Below are 7,780 nucleotides of genomic sequence, written 5' to 3' on the forward strand. Positions count from 1 at the left end.
CTACCTGTAAAAACATAGTTGAGAAAAATGTGCGGTTTGTGATCATGTACACACATATGCTCTTTACTTGGAATTGAGTCTCCTATACTCTGAGAAGTAGGTAAAATGAGGAAATTGTGAATGGTCATAAGTGAATGCCATAAGAAATAGTTTCAAGTGGAAGCAGGTAATATAATTACTAACTTCAAATTATGTATGAGAAAAGTTCTCTATGATTATATTTTTGCTACTGATATCTTAGTTATTGTGTTTTAGGGATAATAAATACATTTAATAGTGATCAATATTTCACATAATTGTTATTTATATTAAATAAATTCAATTCAATAAAGTTTTATTCTCTACATATGCACTTGTTTTTATAAATTGATTTTAAGATTTTTTTTAATTTGGTGGTACTGGGGATTGAACTTAAGACTTTAAGCTTGTGAAACAGGTACTGTACCACTTGAACTAGAATTTTAACCCTTTTTGCTCTGGTTATTTTGGAGATAGGGTCTTGCTTTTTCCCCAGGCCAGCCTAAACCACAATTCTCCTAGGTTCAGACTTCCACTATCACTAGTGTGACAGGAATGCTACATCACACCCGGGATTCAGTTGAGATCGGACTCTCACAAACTTTTCATTGGGGCTTATAATCCTCCTGAGCTCTGCCTGCCAAGGAACTAGGATTACAGGATTGAACCAGTAGCTCAAGGCTGAGTTTACATTTTCTTTTTGAACTATATGTTTAATACATTTTATATTCATTATTTGGGTTTTGTGGTGAGATGTGGTGCACGCCTGTAAACTCAGCCACAGAGAAGAGGAGGGAAAGAAGATCACAAGTTTGAGGGCAGGTTTGCCTTGTGAGACCCTATCTCTGAATAAAAAATTTAAAAGGGGATTTAGATGGAAGTCAGAGGAATTGTGATTGCTTAGCATGCATGAGGCTCTGGGTTCAATTTCAAGTGCCACATAAAAAAGTATTTAAAAACTCATTCAATACTTCATGACATGGTTTAAATACAAAGAAATTGTTTCTTGGAGCCAAAATGTGTATCCTTGTACCTTTGAAGAATTCTTTGAAATTTTTTTCATTTCTTTATGCTGTTGGTCCATTCTAGTTTAAAAAAATTTTAAATATACATAAGTAGGCCTGATGTTGGAAAGGTAATAGACTAAGAAGTTACAACTGTCCATTCCTTCATAGAGTCCAGTGGATTGCAATCAACTGAAGTGAATTACAACTAGAAAGCTATTTAATTCTGTGATAACCAGTCACATATCTACAGCAACCACATGAATTCCCAATCAAGAAAATACCACATTAGAAAAAGTAGAAAATTTCCCATCATTTTTACTTGCACATACACCATGCTGGATGATGAATGTGGTGCAGTCGAGAGGAAGCAGAACAGTGGTAGAGAATATGCTTAGTGCATGTTAGGCCCTGGGTTGGGTCCCAGAACCACAGCAAACAAATAAGTAAATGTTAATAAGCAAATCAGTAAAAACTTAAATAAAAGTATAACATAAATCTGTTATATAGAAAAAGCATGATACTGATCAGAAAAATTTAAATGTAGAAATACATTTTAAAGAAAAAAGCTGGTTTCACCCATGTGCATGCCAGCACCATTCTTGTCAGAAGTAAAATTTTTTGTTGCTGAGAAAAAAAGAAAGGAAGGAAGGAAGGAAGGAATAAAAAAAGCCACATAGGGGAACTCCTAGATTCCATTCCTTCATCGTCAACCCACAATAAAAGCCAACTGTTCCATGCATTAATAAAACTGACTAACATAATATATTTCTAAGTAGCAATGGAGAACAAATATCTCCTTGACATTCTTAATTTATAAATTTTACACTTTCAGCTTCTCCAAAGTGTCTACATAATGTTTGAACTACAAGATTACCATGTCATTTGCAAAATATCTGATGATATTCTTAGAAAAAATTCCAACCCATGCTAATGTGTCCTAAAATACCACACACCGTTATCCTCTAAAGTCATTTGAATGTGAAATTGTCATCCACTGTACCATCATAAAAGGAATAAAGAGATTTTACCTGGGGTTAAGAAGATGACTGACAGTGATGAGTGAGCATACAATTAGAATCATCAGCAGGGCAATAGCAATTCCCTTCCAGTTTCTCTGTGGAGGTCTGTTACTTCCCTGTTCCTATAGGGATAAAAATAAAGACTCATAATAATTGCTCCAAGACAAATATAGTCATAAAGGACTGATTCAGTGCACAGCACAATCAGTTTGAAATATGATTAGAATTTGTTTCCTCTTTAGTACCTCATTTAATTATTTAAGAGTACATATATAATAAATGACTATCTTTTGGGGGACAATCTTATTTCTCTACAAGATAAACAAGCAGAGCTCTATGCCTTCTGTCCAAAATGTAGGTGGTGATTGAATGTATTGACTATAAACACCAGGATGATAGCCAAAATGCTCTGAAAAATTAATGTGCAAATAAAATGTGTCCATTTATATTTATCCCAGCTATCTAAATGCAAATGTTCTAGAAGCATTGTCAAGTAATTTTCTCACTTGATGGGGAAAATGATTATCAGTGAAAAAAATCATTCAAAATGTCTTTCACCATGAAGCAACTCACATTTTTCAACACAGCAGGTTCATTTTAAACAGATCCCTTAACGTTCAAAAACCCCAAAAGATATAGTCACTAAATTAAATGAGTACTTTTCTACCAATAGTTAATGACATTCTCTTGCTGGACAACATGCATGATACTTGCAAGAAGGTAAGATTGATGGGTAGGTTAAGTGAGTATCTCTCACAGTGCATGCAGTAAAGCTACCCATTTTTCAAATAATCCATATTCTATTTTTTGGATTGGGAATCCACAAGCCTAATTTGCCAAAGCAAAGCCCAGACCACACTGACTGCCAACTTTTCTTTGCAAAGTTTATAAAACATTACTCTGTACTCTCTCAATTACTATCATATATTCTACCTCTTCTCATCTTTTCAAAGTACCGTCTTGAATCAGAAATGGTTAACTGATTTGAGGTAATAAAAAAAAAATGAATGAATCTCATTCTTTATGTGTGCAAAAATCTCCCAAAAAGCCATATAGGATGTTTTCTTTTCTTTTTCTATAGGAACTTTGACTTAAACAGAGAAAGACTGAAACAGAAATGAAGAAGCATTTGATAGTTTGTAAATGAGTTACTGTGACTCACAGATTACAATATTAATGTCAATTTCCACACAGGAGTTTTGCACTGAATTTCGCCTTAAACACATTAACCTTAAAGAAGTACACTCTAATTGAAACAAACAGGAACAAAGCACAGGAATTGTTCTGAAGCTTGTTTTCCTTCTCAGATCAACCATTCTATCTTTCATTCTGATGAAACAGATCTAGTAGAGGTCAATTGTACTGTTTGTTGCTCTTCTTTAATGAGTCTATCTTGAAATAATGCTTGGTTTCCCACATCTCTTTTCCTCTTGAAATTAGTTTAGAGTTTTCATTTATATTTCTACATAATTTATGAAAGTGGTTCCTGCAAATCACAAGCTTTAGAGCAGCAACTTCAAGACAAGCGGTAGTTGTCTTTTGACCATAAACCCTTATCTGGACTGTAAACTACCTGCAGGTTGCTAAGTGTATGTTGTGATGATTGCTGATTTTCTGCAATTAAGCCCAATTTCCAGGCTCCTCTGGGGTTAGTACCCCAGAAAAGGACAGGTTACTGCTATCAAGCAAAGACTATAATGGTTTTGAAAGTTGCAAAACACTCATCTTTGCAAACAAGAGAGAATTGAAGGGATAGTTGGGAGCAAGAAATAACAGTGGCTGGGTATCTGGACCACGAATCACAAATACTTCCAAATTTATTACTATAAGGAAGGTGAGCTGGTATTATTGTTTCACAGTGCAATAAAATGGAGAAAGCATAGAAATAGAGCAAATAGAACTCACTTTTCTTTCTAGTAAAAGAGATAATTACAAGTTCAAATCCAATTTTGTGACCTTGATCCAATGTCACTCTAACTTAAGACAGAGCAATGACTCCTTGGTGTGTTTTTCAGTTTTGAACATAATACAACCATGCATAGTCTTTGAGACCTTGTCTGATAGAGTAATAACTACTTTGGTATCTTACTATATGTCTGGCACTATGCTAAGTATTTTGTATTCAGAACTTTGTATAATCCCCATGGTAATCAAGTGAGATAACTTTTATTTTGACAGATCTGCCAATGAGAAAAATAGGATTTAGAGAAATCAATTGCATATCAATTTACTCTTAACAAATGGAAGAGCAAAGCCATAAAGTCTGGCTACCAAAACCATATTCTTAACCACTACAGTATGCTGCTCCTAAAAAACAAATATTTCCAAACAGGCACATGAACAGATTAATAAGTCAATGGAGTATTTGGGCATGCATAATGTAGTTGTACAGTAATAACAATTATTTAAGAAAATCCATAAAAGCACACTGAATTTAGTTATGCTTTTAAGAAAATATATATTTTTGCAGTCACAGGCACCTAAGGCATCATAACATTTAAAAAATGGTAAAATATATTTGAGGAAGAAATATTTTTCTGTTTATGAAGTGAAGTACATAAGAATGCATGTCTCCTCTAATATTATACCCTAAGTGCCAAGGCATCTCCAAGCCTCAGATTAATAATTGCTGACTTAATGATCCCTTATAATAATTCCTTTCCAGTCACCCCACATTCCATACCATAATGATACTTCTAAAAAAGCTATCTTACCCATGTCACGTTGTTCTCCAAATGTCCTTATCTTATCTAAAGAATGAAGTATAAATGTGTGAGTCTAGGCAAATAATTGTCTACTGCAGTCTATATTAGCATTATCTCTTTTGGAGAAATAACTTGTACTCAATACTGCTGTGATTAGCATTGCCTGCATTTGTTTCAGGTGCTTTAACTTTCATATACGTCACCACTACATTTCTAGTTCTATTTCATCAAGTACCCCTCCCCTCTTTTCTTGAGGATTTCAGGGCTCCACAATTGTTAAGCAAGTGCTCCAGTACTTGGCCATACTCCCTACCATGCCACCTCTCCAATTTTAGTCTGTTTCTTGGATTGGATCTCATTAACTTTGCATGGGCTGCCATTGGCCTCACAATCCTCCTAGTTCTGCTTCCCGCTTAGTCAGGATTACACATGTAGGTCACCAAGCCCAGTCTACCATCCAACCCTTTTTGTCATGGTGTAGATAATGAATGTCTCCCCCAAAAAAGCCATGTGCTGAAGTTCTCCAACCTGCGGCACTGATGGTAGATGATAGAAACTAGGAGGTGGGGCTTATAGAGGGAAACTTGGTTACTGAGGTTGTGCCCTCAAAGGAAATATTGGGTCTAGTGCTCTTTCTCATTTTGCTTCCTGGCTGCCATGTGGTGAGGAGAAGTCAACTTTTCCGTACACTTCTGCCATGATTTGCTGCTTTTCCATGGGCCCAAAGGCAACCAGGCCAAGTGACCATGAATGGACACTTCTGAAATCATCAATCAAAATAAATCCTTTCTCCTTATAAGTTGATTTTCTCAGGTATTTTGACACCTAGGGGAAATTGACTAATAACACCTTTCATCTGCATCCAATGATTGATGTTGTCAGTCTTTCAACATCTGGCTCACATGTCTCTAATCTAAGGTGTTTCTCCAAGGTATATAAGGCAGAGATGATTTTCTTTCCCCTACAGTATACTGTGTTAATAGATTTAAACTCAACTCTACTAGTAGCTATGAGATTGCAAATGTGCTTCTAAGCTTCAATTTGTTTTTTAACTCTGAATAACCGGAATAATTTTTAAATGTTGTGGGAATTAAAGTGAAATAACTCACATAAAATTCTTACATAGTATATAATAAATATGTTCACACTAAGTGAACTACTTGAACTATTCTCCCTCAATACTTGCAATAGTCATTACTTGTAATCATTCAAGTTTCCTCTCTACTGCACCTTCTTGTCTCAGGAAAGCCTTGTCTGAAGTCTTTAAATTAAGATGTTATATACCCTCATACATGCTGCTTTATTTTTCTTCACAGCCGTGTAACTTTTGGACAAAGCACATATTATATGTTCTATTTAATTATTCATCTATAATAATAAATAGTAATGTATTTAAATATTCATATAATCTTTCTCAGTAATCCAGAATAGAAGCTTCATGATGTCACTAACCTACTTCATTTTGTGCTGTTCTGTTTTCCCAGCATATCAAATATGGGATATATATGGGATATATAAATGTTTGGGTCATATTAAGGATGCCACAGATAATAAAAAAATAAATGAAGAAGTGAGTAATAAAGAATAAAAATAAATAAATGGTATCATATTATGACTATGGAGGTGGTGGTAGTGAGAGTGTGGTTTATATCCATGTATAAATAATCAATCACTTCACTGTTAAAGTTATTACCTCTTTGAAAAAATCATATTGTATTCAACTTTCTTCCTAGGCCACTTAACAGTCTCTGGTTGTTTTAATAGGTGCCTAGAAACTGGTTACCCAATGGATTAAGTGGTATAAATAAAGATTAGACAGGGTATAGAGATATACTGCCCTTAGTAAAATACACATTAATAACAATCTTTTGAACTGTGACTTGACTGATTACTAAATATACATTTGAATGCAATTATTTTCAGTCTCATTTATCTGATATTTGGATTCTGAATACAGTTGCCATTCTTCAAATTCGCTTCTTCAGAAAGCACTCTCTCACATTATAACTTCTGTCTCTGGGGAAAGTGGTCATAATCAATTTTATGGTCAATAACTCTGCTCACTCAACATCTGAAAGTACATTCCCAGCCACAAAACAGTAGCCAGCAGCTGTAGAACAAGTTGGGAGCTTATCTGCATGATCTAGTGGTAGAACAGAGTTGATGTTGGGTTATGATATACACCAGAGAGTTTCAGAGATTTAATAACAAATATTAAATTATCTGTATGCTTTTGCAAATTAGTCTTCCAGTAGGTAGAGGTATCAGTTGAAGTACAGTCCTACAATGCACAATGATGTTATGGTCAAAGATGTACCTCATAGAACATATACCATATATAACACGGTAGGAACTACATAACCAAGCACCCTTCATGACATTCACTCAATGACAATGGAGCTTATGGACATAGTCTCAGAATAAATCCTTGTCATTAAGCAACATATGACCAGACTTCTGTCTAATTTAGTGTTGTGATTGTCTAGAAATACATTAGCGTTACTGACCAAACTAAACTGAATCTGTAAACTAGCTCTTCATGCATATCCACTGCAACCCAACTACTTTCAATTTGGAGAATTTCAGCTTAAAGGAAAAGAGTGGCTATTACACTGTTTACCTAACAATAAATTCATATTTATTTGTTTGTGTGCAAAGAAAAAAATTAGAAAACATAAGAAAAAGCATTTCACTTGTCAAAATAAGAAAAAAGTTAACATTAGATTTGCTTTTCCTAAAAAGAAGGTAATGTGAGAATCACCAAATTCTGAATATTATTCTTATACTTTCCTTTGGGAAGTATGAATGTGTTCATTGGCCATATCTACCCTGGAAGAACCCTGATTCAACTCAAAAATTTTGAGATTATTTATTCTAAATTTATACTTGGATATAGAAAGAAAAATCATGGACATGTTGAAATTATATCACTAGATAAGATGTCAGTATGTTTAATAAAAACAGATTTTCTTCAACCACATGGTCACAGAAGCACTGCAAAGGTTCTGTGAAATACCTTTAACCCTGCTTG

The sequence above is a fragment of the Castor canadensis genome, chromosome 13 (genome assembly GCF_047511655.1).
Source record: "Castor canadensis chromosome 13, mCasCan1.hap1v2, whole genome shotgun sequence".
Classification (NCBI taxonomy): Eukaryota; Metazoa; Chordata; class Mammalia; order Rodentia; family Castoridae; genus Castor; species Castor canadensis.